The sequence below is a fragment of the Argopecten irradians genome, chromosome 15 (assembly GCF_041381155.1).
Source record: "Argopecten irradians isolate NY chromosome 15, Ai_NY, whole genome shotgun sequence".
NCBI lineage: Eukaryota > Metazoa > Mollusca > Bivalvia > Pectinida > Pectinidae > Argopecten > Argopecten irradians.
In genome coordinates this window covers 15,051,411-15,067,007 of record NC_091148.1, presented here as the reverse complement: position 1 = coordinate 15,067,007, position 15,597 = coordinate 15,051,411, and the positions used below count along the sequence as shown (strand labels likewise).

The 15,597-nt window shown below is 36.2% G+C and overlaps 1 long non-coding RNA gene across 1 annotated transcript; it reads left to right on the top strand.

Moving 5' to 3' along the window:
- The first annotated feature begins 5,119 nt into the window (after positions 1–5,119).
- Positions 5,120–6,911, top strand: LOC138309240 (uncharacterized). The gene is made up of 2 exons (XR_011206224.1): positions 5,120–5,533; positions 6,535–6,911. It is a non-coding gene; the product is annotated as an uncharacterized lncRNA (long non-coding RNA).
- The last annotated feature ends 8,686 nt before the right edge of the window (positions 6,912–15,597 follow it).

Here is a 15,597-nt window from a genome sequence, read left to right as displayed (position 1 = left end):
TGACTCGGTATTGGTAATAGAGCCAAAATTTTGTCACCTGGATAAAAACTTCCTGCACGGGCATCTTTATCATACCATGTTTTCATTTTGGTTTGAGTAACGGCCAAATTTTCTTTTGCCAGTTCACATGCCCTTGTCAATCTTTGCTTAAAATTAGACACATACTCTAAGAGATTCACTTTAGAATCTTCGTCCAAAATTTTGTCTTTCAAAATTTTCAAAGGACCACGTACAGTGTGTCCAAACACAAGTTCAAAGGGACTGAAGCCAAGAGATTCTTGTACAGATTCTCTAACGCCAAACAACAACATGTGTATACCTTCGTCCCAATCTCTTTTGTTTTCAAAACAATAAGATCTCATCATAGTCTTCAATGTTTGATGAAAACGTTCTAAAGCACCCTGAGATTCTGGATGATAAGCACTAGACTTATACTGCTTGATCTGGAGCTGGTACATGACTTGTTGAAAAATACCAGACATGAAATTCGAACCTTGGTCCGATTGGACAGCTTTTGGAAGACCAACCAATGTAAAGAATTTAACCAAAGCCTTGACTATGTTAGGGACCTTAATATTTCTGAGTGGAATGGCTTCAGGAAAGCGTGTGGAAGCACACATAATAGTTAAAAGATACTCATTCCCAGACTTAGTTTTGGGTAGAGGACCTACACAGTCTATAATGACTCTACTAAATGGTTCCTCAAATGCTGGAATGAGGTGCAGAGGTGCCACAGGGATTTTCTGATTATGTTTCCCTACCACCTGACAAGTATGACAAGACCTACAAAAAATCAGCCACATCCCGTTTCAACTTGGGCCAAAAGAAGTGATCTAAGATCCTGTTATAAGTCTTGGTCACACCTAAATGCCCTGCCATAGGTACATCATGAGATAAACTCAGAATATCTTGCCTATACCTCGGTGGGACAACTATTTGATTGACAACCTTCCAGTCTTCTTCGGGAGACACATCAGGGGGGCGCCACTTACGCATCAACACACCTGACCGACGGAAGTAACAAACCGGGACTTTCTCAGCCTCTTCCTCACTCAAAGCCCGATTACACAATAAGGAGATTTCAGGATCTTTTTCCTGTTCTACTATAAGCTCCTCTCGAGGCAAAGATGATTTACTCATCATGTCAGCCAAAGAAGTATCCTTGTTAGGAACAACTCTATCACTATCAAAGTCTACAGGATTGCTCAAAAGATCACACTTACCCCCGACATCCTCTATAACATGAGCCAAGAAAGTGTCACCTAACCCTGGACTATTATGATCCTCAACTACTGCAACATCAGAAACCTTCTTACTCATTGAACGAGTTACAGCACAAGAAGGGAAAATACCAGGAAATTCCTGTTGAATAGTCTCAGCATCACCTGTTTTATCAGGAATACTGGACACTAAGGGATCTACCCTAACTTTCTCTCCAGCCAAGTCATTGCCTAAAATGAGCGACACGCCCTCTATGGGAAGTTCCGGTCTAACACCAATGGTGACAGGCCCAGTTACTAAGTCTGACTTTAAATAAACACAATGGAGAGGCACACTAACAAAACCTAACTCTACACCTTGAAGCAAAACACTACTACCACATGAGGTCTCCTCAGACAAAGGCACTACGCCATCTAATATTAAAGAATGAGAAGCCCCAGTATCTCTCAAAATCTTCACAGGTTTCAAGTTGGTGATATCACTAGTCAGTGAAACAAAACCTTCAGAAATGAAGGGAGAGTACTTCTCCAAGACACTATCAGACTCTGAGCTCTTAATCTCAACAGACACTTTAGAATCTTCCACAATATTACTAAGTTTCTGACTAGGCTTTGACATAGCTAACACAGAAGGAACTGACTGTTTACGCCTTTGCTCCTTACGCTGGAGAGAATAACATTCAGACATAGTATGCCCTACTTTCTTGCAGTAATTACAAACAGGACCAGAAGGAGACCCCACACCTGCCCTATGATCTGTTTTAGAATCAGACTTAGTCTTATCACCTACATTAGGTTTGTCGTTAGAAGGGCCACTAAAGGTTGGGTTCCTAGGCTGACCAAATTTACTAGTACCTGTGGTACTGTTTTTGTCTTGAGAACTGTTTTTAACAAATGAGCCTTTGTGGGTGAGAGCGTAATCATCAGCCATTGTAGCTGCTTCACTGAGTGTTTCAACCTTTCTCTCATCTAAATGAGTTTTTATGTTTATGTGGACACAACGTTTAAACTCCTCTATCAACAATAATTGCCTCAATTTACCGAAATCCTCATCAATTTCTTTAGAATCACACCACCTATTAAATAATTGTTCTTTTTCTCTGGCAAATTCTACATGAGTTTGTTCATCACTCTTTCTCGAGTTTCGAAATTTCTGGCGGTAAGCCTCAGGAACTAACTCATAAGCTTTCAAAATAGCTTTCTTGACTACTTGGTAATTTGAAATCTCATCTACAGATAAAGAAGAATAAATGTCTCTAGCTTTACCAATCAAGACACTTTGAAGAAGCATTGTAAGCTTATCTTCAGGCCATTTCATACTATCAGCTATTTTCTCAAAATGCAAAAAATACTTGTCAACTTCTTTCTCTTGAAAAGGAGGAACTAACCTTATGTTTCTACTAACATCAAAACCTCTGTTTCCTTGTAAACCCCTAAAAGATGGATTACTTGAACTGTCCTGAGAAGCTAGCTCTGTTATGTTTCAGCTTGAATTTTCTGCTTCTCTAGCTCTATCATCTGATCTCTCTCTTTTTCTTTTAATTCTCTTTCAATTTCTTTTTCTTTTAATTCTCTTTCAATTTCTTTTTCTCTTAACTCCTTTTCTATTTCTCTTTATCTCATTTCTTTCTCTATTATTTCATTTTCATTTCATGTTCAAGTTCCATTTGTCTAATTTGAATTTCTGAACTGACTGTTTCCTCTATACTATCTAATGCACTAGAGTCAAATTTGCCATTGTCAACAAAATATCTTATAAATACATTCCTAATTTCAGCTTTCCTCAAATTAGTTTTGATAGTTAGGCCTAAATGTTTACCGAATAACAGTAAATCCTTCTTACTAACTTGCAAAAGAACTTCCAGGGATGGCGCTTTAACAAACTGTTCTACCTGCATAGAAGTCATGTCTATCTAGCTGTTGGTTTCAAATGTAAACTCAAAGTTTGTACACAAATTTTGAAAATTTCTTAATTAATTTTTCAAAGTTAGATTTCACAAATTAAATATCGGTCGGACAAGAGCCCCCAATTCCTGTTACAAGCAGGAATAACAGAAATGAGAAACCAGCAGCTAAATTCAAAACACAATTTAATTATATATAAAATATTATACAGAGATGGTTTACAATATCTAAAGTAATTGGTGGTGGTACAAGAGTAATACGATGATTTAAAGTGTTACTTATCTGTATGCGAATGTCCTGGTATAGTCCTTGATCCTTCCAGGTTTCAAAATAACAATAATCACAAATCCACGAGGAAAATGAATGTCCACAGATAATTTGTAAAGTTCCAGGCAATATGAATAAATCCACAAAAAGTGTTGTAATAATCCACAGATAAAGTCACAATAGCTCTCCCAATAGAATCTAATATGGCACTGTACAATTCTTGATATGTCTCATTACAGGTCTCATTACAGTTCTGATTAGCTTTGGACAGTTGGAGTATATATAGCTAAACCCTAATTCAAGAATATTGGAGAACCTTCTACTTCTAGAAGTATCTAACTAAAAACAGTAAACAAATAAACACACAGAACTTTCTGGAAATAGATCATTCTAGATCTCTACTTATAATCAACATGTTTACAAACATATTTGTTTATACATGATAATATTCTAGAAAGTTCTATAACCTAAATCAATGATATGACCTTTATAGGATGTATTGATAATAAAGCTAAGGGAGTTATCTCCCTTATCTCATATCTACATATATTTAGTGTCATACATAACATGAAGTTGTTTCATCTATAGATGGCGATGGATCTAAGCGTAGATTATATAATCACATGGCTCCGAAGGATGTAATATCGTCAAGTCAGACGACAATCTCAAACAAATTTAGCTACTTGAACATCGGTGTTTTGACAACTTCGGAAAACTCCAGTGTGTAAGCGTGCGTCAGCCTCGCCTCGCTTCACAATAACGGTCACCGAGTTCACACATGTGGCCGAGTACAAATACTTTATGTTATTACGCTATATATTAAAGCCGCATGATCCGTATCTTTCAGGGTCTGTAAAACAAAAAATGACAAGATATGGTGTAATAGCCCTAAAAAGTTATGAACTTTCCCCAAATTACAAGTCTAGAAAGTTAAGAGGTCCAAAGATATAAATATACAAAATTTTATTTTAGACTTACGCGCTGTCCGACAGAAAGTCAAAAGTTAAAGCCTCCAAAGCTTAGAAAAGCTACTTTGCGCATGTCCGGAAATAAAAGTTGTTTAACCGCAATGGAGCGAGCTTTGCAGTGAAAGCTCGCTGGCTTAGACTCAACTGCTGATTCGAAGTGAATAAGGAAATTATTTTAACTAAAAAATGTTCTGAATTGCTGAGAATATTATATGGAAACGAATTCGAGCTATGACAACAACTATGATTCGTGAATGATCTACCAAAACCACATAAACTGACTTCTCTTCGTCTCTATAAGGTGAGTGGGGCCCCGAAGGGGTAACAGTTATATTCTGTAAGTGTTTGGTCGCTTTTTGGAATTGGTACCATAGTAAAATAGAGATTAGAAATCAGGAAAAGTGTTGATAAATTGGGGAACATATAACAGATTTATCTTGGATTACAACACAAGCATTAATAGAGTCATATTATACGTGTTTCCTTAAAAGATGATCGCATTCTTCAGTGTTATACCACAGGTGTTCGTTTCTAATATAAGTATAAGTATAATACTGGGTCAAGGTCTATAACTCGGCCGGCCATATAACACTACCCAATTTCAGAAAAAGTATGATTATTAACCAACCGTATAGGATATAATAATAGGAATACTCTCAATCGACGGCCAGATAATTTATCTTTATTTTGGTATATGATACAATATATATCATGCCGTATAAATGTCACTAGGTATCCAAAAACATCGGAAAACAGATTTCAACTGGTCGGACACTGTGGTGTCCTCCGATGAACACGCCAGGGCTCTAATGGGTAGCTCAAAAACCACTGCATGTCAACACTTCAGCGTCATAAGAATGAAAGTTTGGTAGAAAACAAACTTACCGGTTAGTAAATCCCTGGATAAATACCATCCATTTGCCTAACGTAGCCCTTTGAAATTTCCGATTGAAAAAAATTATGTCTCTAGCCGCCATGTAAGTATGTGTGCAGTAGATTTGTTTTGTCGGCGTTGATTGGCTCTCGAAAATTAATTGACCAATCAACGCCGAGAAAACAAATGTACTACACACATATCAACATGACGGCTAGAGACACACATTTTTTCAATCGGAAATTTCAAAAGGCTGTATTGCGCAAATGGATGGTACATAGATAAACACTAACATACCGGTAAGTTTGTTTTTTACCAAACTTTAATTCCTATGAAGCTGAAGTGTTGACATGCAGTGGTTTTTTGAACTACCCATTAGAGCCCTAGCGTGTTTATCGGAGGACACCACAGTGTCCGACCAGTTGAAATCTGGCTGTTTTCCGATGTTTCTGGATACCTAGTGACATTTATACGGCATGATATATATTGTATCATATACCAAATTAAAGATAAATTATCTGGCTGTCGATTGAGAGTATTTCTATTATTATATCCTACACGGTTGGATAATAATCATACTTTTTCTGAAATTGGGTAGTGTTATATGGCCGGCCGAGTTATAGACCTTGACCCAGTATTATACTTATACTTATATTAGAAACGAACACCAGTGGTTATACATGTACGATATACATGTAGCTACTGTTACAGGCTTACAGCGTCAGGAGTGATATCTTTTCCGATATCTATTTGTGTATTGATGTATATCAGTGATATATATCCTTTTACTGTATGCTATGGATATTGCTGTATTAAAGAAGCCACTTTCAAACTTAATTCATTCGTGCTCGTGTGTATAAAATTATATTTTTTTAGACTTACAGTCACTTAGTCACGTACTCGTTATCCTATCTTCTGGTCTTAATTATATAAAATTCACACCAATACATCATAAGTGGTGTAAGTAAAGAATAGTTATTGACTTTTTAAAATATGTATTATATATCATGTCCAATATATTTAGGCTACATAAATTCTGGCACTAATTAGTACCATTATTCTTCACATGAAAATGCCTAGACCTCTGTAATTCAAGAAATTACTAACTTAATACCTAGTGAGGTTTGATTTTGATAAACGTGTTAAAAAAATGTGTAATTGTTATAAATTTGTGTTTGACAGAAAACAATTGGAACTAGTTTGATTTACATGTAGTCTTACACTGAAAGAATATGTACATGCATGTATACAGTATTTATCTATGTACATAACTGACATTTACTCCACATTTTCTTTATAGAATATATGGGACCTTCAACCAGATGACAGAAGTGCAAGATGTGATGGCAGCTTGCCCAAAAATAAAAGGGAAAAACAACTACTTGTATCTCTGAGATCAAAACTGACAGTAAAAAAATAAAGTCTGTTTGTAATGTACCCATTATGAACCAGAAAGAAATTATTTCAAGAAGGAAGGACAGAACAAACCTAGCATAATTCTTTACTATTATCACCAGGATATTTTCAAATTATTCATTTCTTCTTCACACAAATGAAAAAAGGAATAATAATGATTATTGCATGTTTACACACCTAGTGTGTATAACTTTTGAATAATTTATATGGGACAAGGATGTAATTCTAATTTATGAACAATAAACCAATTAAAATAATATATGTTATTTGTCTGAGTTGTTTAATTATGTAGTGTTCATTTCAGAAATGTTCAAATACAGAAAATAAATAGCAAACAAGACTGGAGCTAGATCAAAGGTTATTTGAGTCAAAAGTCAGTGTCAAATCTCAAGATATTGGCTCTATAGATATACATATATCCCTATGTGTAATAAAAAAATCTTGTTGTTGTGTAATACACAGATTGCACATATATATAAGAATATCCATATATCTGTAGAGACAATAGCCTGTGATGCATGTTGTTAAATTGCATTATTCATTTTTGACTATTTTAAGTTGCGAAATTTTGATTGATTTAGAAAGGAATAGACTGACAATAACTTCTAATTAGTCCAGGTCAATCAAGGTCTACATGTACAAGCTCTTAGCAACTTCACAATTAGTGTTTGGAGCAAGATCACACTAAAGGAATTAGGATTGCTTGAATATATAAAGATAAACTAACAAAATAAAACTAATAAAGTTAGATTTTCCACCAGGTTAGACTATATACATACTAAAAAAGGAATTTTACTGCAATTACTCAGATGACATGATAATCACGTGCTATGGTCAGCTTATTTGCTACTGGATGCTATTTTGAACTCCAGTCATTTTTCTATTGACTTAAAATTCAATGCACAATATGTGTACATGACACTATACAGTGCATATAAATGTGCTATTTGTGCATGAATATGATTGTATAAGAAACATCTAGGTCTTTTATTATGCATGTTTCTGATTCATTTGATTCAGAGGCAAATTCACGGCTGGACATCATATTATATGGTAGCTATATGGTTCATTAGCAAGCTATCATGTACATGTACATTACAAATTTAACTAAGGGAGCTGTCTTCATTATCTACACAGAAAATATATACATAATTGCATGTTAGACATTCAGAACTTTTAACACACATTAAACCGCCTTATTGCAACCTCAACCCCATTCTTTCTTTTATTTTTTTTTTTTAATTTTCTGTAATCCTTGAAATCATATAACCAAATGTTTATAGTTTCACCAGAAATTTATCATCATGTTTTTAACGATCATTGAGCTTTTCCAACATAAATATCAGAAATATACATAAAATAGCATGTATTAAGTTTTATACTCGTTTATGGCGGTACATGGTGATCATTTAACAAATAGATATGTATGTATACATGTATACACATATGACATTGAACAAAAATGCATATTATGTCAAGTTTGCTCTCCGTGCTTATTTTACTTGATTTATTATTATATTTCATTTGGACCTTTATAAAACAGGTTATATGGTTATCCAAGGCAAGTCAAATATCGTCTGAGATATTTATTTTAAAAAATATCACCAGAGATTTACATGTAGAAAACCATTTTCGTCTCTATATAGTACGATGTGTCTTGTCTATTTCATTATTTATCAACACCATTATTTATATATCTGGTACATTTTTGTACAATTTATTATCTTGTCTAGTACGTTGTATGGTATATATCGCAACACGTATTTTATACGAAGTTTAAATACCGTTCCCACATAAATCCCTCCGGTGGCCCCTGGAAATTAGGCAAAGCATAGTCAACCGATCGCCGTATTGTAAACACTCAAAATGACCGAATGGAAGTATTGTTTACACGACTTTAATGTATATATATTGTTCTGAGGGACTCTTTAACTTCATCACATAACTAAACATTCACTTGTTCATGATAAGTAACACGTTCTTCCGTAGAAGTTCCTGCTAACATGAACGACACACTTTTGACTGGGCACGCCATTTCGTTTGGTCTGGAAAGTCACGTGATCGTCGACGATTGAAAATGCATAGTCAAACACTCTGGATATCGAATTTTTAATCATTAATTTCTTTTGAACTCGGGACTTTTTGGGTGTGTAATTAGGGGAAAGTTGATAACTTTTTATAATATATGTACCCTAATTTTCTTTTATTGATTTACGGACCCTGAAAGATACGGATTATGCGGCTTTAACTTTTAGCCAAATTGAATACCTATTTAAAGTTCTGATATGATTAAATAAAATTATCACTGAAATTTACTCTGTTTGTCATGTTCATTTTACATTAAAATATTGAACTTTTTTTCGTCGCGGATGAAAAATTCTATCCTACGTGAAGAGTCATCATTCGCTGTTCAATTGAGTAAGCTCCTCCCACTTTTGACCGACTTTTATTGAATAATTACGTCACTTTCAAATGACGATTTTATTGCATAAAATATAAAAGAAAAGTCTTGTGAGTGTAAATATAGGGATTGGATTTAGTTTTTATGTTAACCATGCTTGTATGGAGCAATTCCTCTAAGAATATATTCAATATGGGGCGCTAACGCAGTCAGATTTGTCCACTGAAATCTAGGTTAAACACGTTTGAGTGGATATTGTGTACCCCATACCCGGACCCGAACTGGAAACCCCATATACACAGTGCCTGTATACTAAAAGCTACAATATTAATGTGGTAACGGTAAAGTAAAACATTAGATTCTAAATTAATGATACGTGTATTTCAAATAAAGGTACTTCTAAGAACCTTAACCATGAAACTTAATTTATACAGAGTCTGGGTACAGAATTTCAGTGCAGTATCGGGTAAGGGCGAGTACACTAAAAGGTACCCATCATCAATTACAATATGGCGGATTATACGAACAAGAGTCGAGTGCTGGATAAAAAAGTGTGATTCCTCGCTTAGTTGTTGGATTGGATTAATGAAAGCGTTATCGGGAATCTTCGTACCGAAACTTTTTCGTACCGGAGACATTTTCGTACCAGGGAATTTTCGTCCGGGTATTTTCTTACTGAAAATTTTTATTTCATCTTTAGTGTTCCATTTAATTTCACTTTCAGTGATGATTTATTTCAGGCGATTACAGACCTGTATATATTATTCAGTTTGCGAAACTACGTAGTCTCTTTTAATGTATTTTAAATGTATTTCGTTTTTAAAGACATATGATGTATAGACATATGTATCACACAAAATGATCTTCATTAATAACTGACTGCTTGCACCAATGTTTACTGTAATTTTTGTTTAACAAAAAAGTAAATCATATAATCAAATATGATAAATATAGTGTACACGTGTAATCATTTTAAAAGCTGATTTTCCTTTTTTGGCCTGTCTTGTAAAAAAATAGATCGTCATTTTTAATTAAAGGAGGATGTGAAATAAACGAAAACACTATACATAATGAAGATGTATGTATCACAAAATTACTTTCTTAGAAGTAACCGATTGTTTGTGCCAAAGCCTTTCTGCTTTTTGAAAAACAGGCCTGTAACCCCTTGAAAGTAACTTTCAAACAGAAGTTCAATAGAGAGACAATGAAGTTTGAGAAAAAACGGATTGCGTCAATTTGCACATTAGAAAAAATATAATTTACTGGCGCATATTTCAACTTGTGAGGTACTGTGGAAATGTCACCGAGAGAGGATTATTATCAAACAGGATGACCCTAGCTATATTAATTCAACATATCAAGGACGTATATGAGAAGGATAAGTCACACGGGGTTTTGGGGGAGTACAAGGCAGGAGCTTTTGTGTTTGTGCACAAGCACTTTGATGTAGCTTTGTAGTTTATTAAATTTCACAACGTTAATAACTTGTTTTAAGGACTGAAGATTTAGAGGATATGTCTTAAATTTTCGTTTAAAAAAATACGACAGCTCATGAAATGACGGCCCGCTTCAGAAAGTAAGACGGTACCCCTCACACCCGCAAGCTACATCAAAGACTGCGCCGGCGGATATCAGAGGAAAATCAGTCGTCGCCCAACGTCACGGTCAGTGCACAAACACAAAAGCTCCTGCCTTGTACTCCCCCAAAACCCCGTGTGACTTATCCTTCTCATATACGACCTTGGTTTAACATTAGTTTTGCGGTACGAAATTCCCCAGGTACGAAAATTCTTCGGTACGAAAATTCTCCGGTACGAAAATTCCCGTATTCGCCTATTTGTATTTACGATGGGAAAATATCACCAGAAAGTGAAATGAATGCATACAAAATTTGTTACAAGGGAATACGAGTGCCTTTGACCTAGATTTCACTGGACAGGCAAAACGACATCGGTGATATCTGACTGCATTTTCTACGTTCATAATGAAATAAAGGTATGTTAATATATTATTTCGTGTCTGAAGTTGTGTTTTCCGTATCGAAAATTTATTTAAGAATATATAAGTATTAAATATAAACATATTTATCCATGTTTGACGGAATACTGGCGACTTTTGTAGAGGCAGGTGAACCTCTTCAAAGTGAGCCGTTGGTTCCCTTGTCCTTTTATATATAGTACACATGTATACACAGCAGACTTTCTCACAATACGTTACAAGTCCCTGTGGACATAGCCATCTTGTTTTGCTCGGCGGGGTCACACCTGAGGTAGAGTTTTTGCTTCTGCGGCGTTTTTTCGACGATTTCCCTATGAACGAGCCGACACTATATACCACATATATGTAACATTCACAATCTCACAGGAAAAAGTTAGAAAAATGTCATTTCTCAAGGATTAAAAACGTATGAATCGTCAGCTCTGTGAACACCGGCCTATCCACTCTGTCATGTGCACTCAGTCTTATAAGAAATTATTATTTACCAGTTTTATCTTTTATTGACCCATCATTGAAAAGCAAGTCTTCAATATATTTCATCTAGTAAAAGTAATTTGTCATTATTTAACATTTAACGTGACGCTACCCAAATTGGAACAGTTTTTGAAGATAATTGTAAAAAACATTCTTACTTGTGCCTGAATCCAGATTTTTTTCTTAATATTCCACAAAAAGATGCCTTTATTTCAAATTTCAAGATTTGTTTACTGGTCAGAAGTGCATATATTTATAAACACAGAGCTTAAAAGCATGCCCGGTCCAGCCCTATGTTTCAGCTTTGAGTACCCAAAATGGAACACCTCCTAAATAAAGTATGATTAATAAATAACAAGGTATGATAGACAAGAGGGCCTGTATCGATCACCTGGTTATTGTAATGCCAAGTAATGTTCTGATTACAGGTTCATAATTTTTTTTCTGAAGGAATTAAAGATTTACCTGTAATTTCCCTATTGGGACCCATTCTTTCTGCTCCAGGGGGTCAGAGCCAAATTTAGAAGAGATTCTGTTCTTCTTCCCTATTTCTGGTTACATTCCATGTAGAACTCCGACTAGTAGTGATTTAAAGGATTTACCTCCATTTCCAATATTGATCCCCGCCCCTACTGGCACCTGGGAGTCAGAGCCAAAATTTATACAAACTCTATTCCCCTTCCTCCAAGGATGTTTCTGGCCAAATTTGGTTAGAATCCATGCAGAACTCTGGACTTACCTCTATTTCCCTTATTGAGTCCCGCCCCTCCAGCCCCCGGGGGGTCGGAGCGAAAATTTATACAAACTCTGTTCCTCTTCCCCCAAGGATGTTTCTGGCAAAATTTGGTTACAATCCATGCAGAACTCTATGACTAGTATCTCTATTTCCCCTATTGGACCCCGCCCCTGGGGAGTCAGAGCCAAAATTTATACAAACTCCGTTCTCCTTACCGAAATTAGCTTAGAATCCATACTCATGCAGAACTCTTTGACTAGTAGCAATTTAAAGGATTTACCTTTATTTCCCCTATTTGGCCCCACCCCCGGGGGGTCAGAACCAAAATTTATACAAACTCTGTTCCCGTTCCCCCAGGGATGTTTCTGGCCAAATTTGGTTAAAATCCATGCGGAACTTTATGACTAGTTGTGTTTTAAAGGAAATGTTGACGGACGGACGACGCGCCATGACATAATGAAGCTTACCGGCCCTTTGGCCAGGTGAGCTAAATATATTCCATTCAGCAATTGTTTCTCTTATTTTCAAATAATTATATGGTGTTTTTAGGGTTGTCGCACAACATTGTTTCCCAGAGTTCATCAAAATTTCATTATTTTCATTGTTAAATGACTCAGTCAACAGATCGTGGCCTTTTACCTCAAAATGTGTTCCAGTTGGACGCTTTATCTATTATGAATATTGCTGTAACTGTAGATATTTGATATTGGTGAAATATAGCTGTATTGAATCTAGAACGAATACGGCCGGGTACGGTCCCTATGTGCCGTAGTGGACCACAGGGACCTGGCACGAAAATTTTTAACCAACAGTATACATATAGTAACAAGGGTAATAACTCGGCGGTCGAGAAAAACGGACCTATTTTTTTTTTAAACCGTGATTATAATATTTTAATAAATGACTCTATACCATTGACGTATATGTTACCTTAAAGAGAAATAATTTATCTTTCCATCGAGTGCTTGCTGAATCGGGAAATTTACGAAAAATATGCTAGGTAGACATTTCCCTGTCCGGTCGAAATGTCGTCTCGCCTCTAATGGGTACCCCGTGTAGTGGAGCACTGCCTCCGAAAATCACTCCGGCATAATTTTCTATACTTTTTTGTAGGTTTCCAATTATTTCATGCGTTTACAAGCATTTATACAATACTTTTGTCCAAAACAAACAACTTCTAGTCAAATTCATAATTTGTAGACTTGCCGTATAATTTCTTCAGAAAGGCTTGCATGTGTATAATTTGGTACTTTATACGATATAAGTTTTAATGCCTAGTAGGTAAGAGATGTAAAACAAGATAAAATGCATGCAAACGATTCAATATTGGTTTTCATAGTCGTTACTTTGCTCCATTAGCAGTAATAGGCACCAATCGTAGCTCTAAAGACGACACCAGTTTCTGTCTAAAAGTCGTTTGAGCTACAATATTGCAGCTATATTGAATCAGGTATGGTCGTATGTTGATTTATCTTCTGAGCTATTAGCAAACACTTTGTGAAACAGACGCATATGCCTGAAGCCATATCTTATATTCTTTCAATAAATGTTTGAATACTGGGTATTAAATACAATCATGATGAGAATCGAATCAGATTAATATCTCTAACAATCCGTTTTCATTTACAACTAGATTCTAATTTTGTGTGCTAACAGTACTAGCAGTATACATTTGTACCAGAAACTGGTAGGCCAACTAAACGCATGAACTTGCTGTAATAGTGCAAGTCTTCCCAAATTGATAGTGTCGAGTCAAATATTCTAAAGAAACTCTCTTTGAACCAAAAAGACATGTATAAGGTGTTCTGGTGATCATGAGAACCACAGCAACTACATTATGGAAGACGTATTTCACACATCTTCATAAAAAGATTAATTCTGTTCCCCTTCCCCAGATGATCTAATATTTAATTCAAGTGCCTCCCACCATGGATAATTCTGGTATAGCCCTTCAATACAAGAGGCCCAGAGGGCCTGTATCGCTCACCTGGTTTGTAATGCCTAGTAAGGTTCATTGTTTCTTTTCTGAAGGAATTTGAATATTTACCTCTAATTCCCCTATTGGGCCCCACTCTTTCTGCTCAAGAGGGTTAGAGCCAAAAATTATAGGAATTCTGTTAACCCCAAGGATGTTTCTGGGCCAAATTTGGTTAAAATCCAAGCAGAACTTTAAGACTAGTAGCGATTTATAGGATTTACCTAAATTTCCCTATTGGGCCCCGCCCCTCCTGCCCCCAGGGGGTCAGATCCAAAATTTATACAAGTTCTATTCCCCTCCCCCAAGAATGTTTCTGGCCAAATTCGGTTTCAATCCATGCTGAACTCTAGGACAAGTAGCGATTTATAGGATTTACCTCTATTTCCCCTATTGGGCCCCGCCCCTCCTGTCCCCGGGGGGTCAGAGCCAAAATTTATACATGGTTCGTACGATTTTCAAACCAAATTCAGCACTTTCAAGCACTTTTCCAGCACCTTTTCTAGATTTTCAAGCACTTCTTTTTCTTCTACATTGGACTCGAAATCAGAATTTTCAGAAACATGCCTACAATTTTGCAAGCAATTTGTTAGTACAATTTTGTCAGAGTAATTAGATTCAATTACACATTCTTATCAAACACAAAGTCATCCCAAGTATGTCTGATTACTGAAATTATGTAATTGGCAACAGAGCTTTTGTCAGTGTTCTGGAGCATGAAGTTTCATTCCAGCACTTTTCAGGTTAAAAATTCAGCACTTTTCCAGCACTGACCAAATTCAAGCACTTTTCAGCACGACCCCAATTCCAGCACTTTTCATCTTCTGTAGACCATGTTATACAATTCTATTCCCCTTCCCCAAGGTTGTTTCTGGCCAAATTTGGTTACAATCCATGCAGAACTCTAGGACAAGTAGCGATTTATAGGATTTACCTAAATTTCCCTTATTGGGCCCCGCCCCTCCTGTCCCTGGGGGGTCAGAGCCAAAATTTATACAAGTTCTGTTCCCCTTCCCCCAAGGATGTTTCTGGCCAAATTCGGTTACAATCCATGCAGAACACTAGGACAAGTAGTGATTTATAGGATTTACCTCTATTTCCCCTATTGGGCCTCGCCCCTCCTGTCCCCGGGGGTTCAGAGCCAAAATTTATACAAGTTCTATTCCCCTTCCCCCAAGGATGTTTCTGGCCAAATTTGGTTTCAATCCATGCTGAACTCTAGGACAAGTAGCGATTTATAGGATTTATCTAAATTTCCCTTATTGGGCCCCGCCCCTCCTGTCCCCGAGGGGTCAGAGCCAAAATTTATACAAGTTCTGTTCCCCTTCCCCCAAGGATGTTTCTGGCCAAATTTGGTAACAAT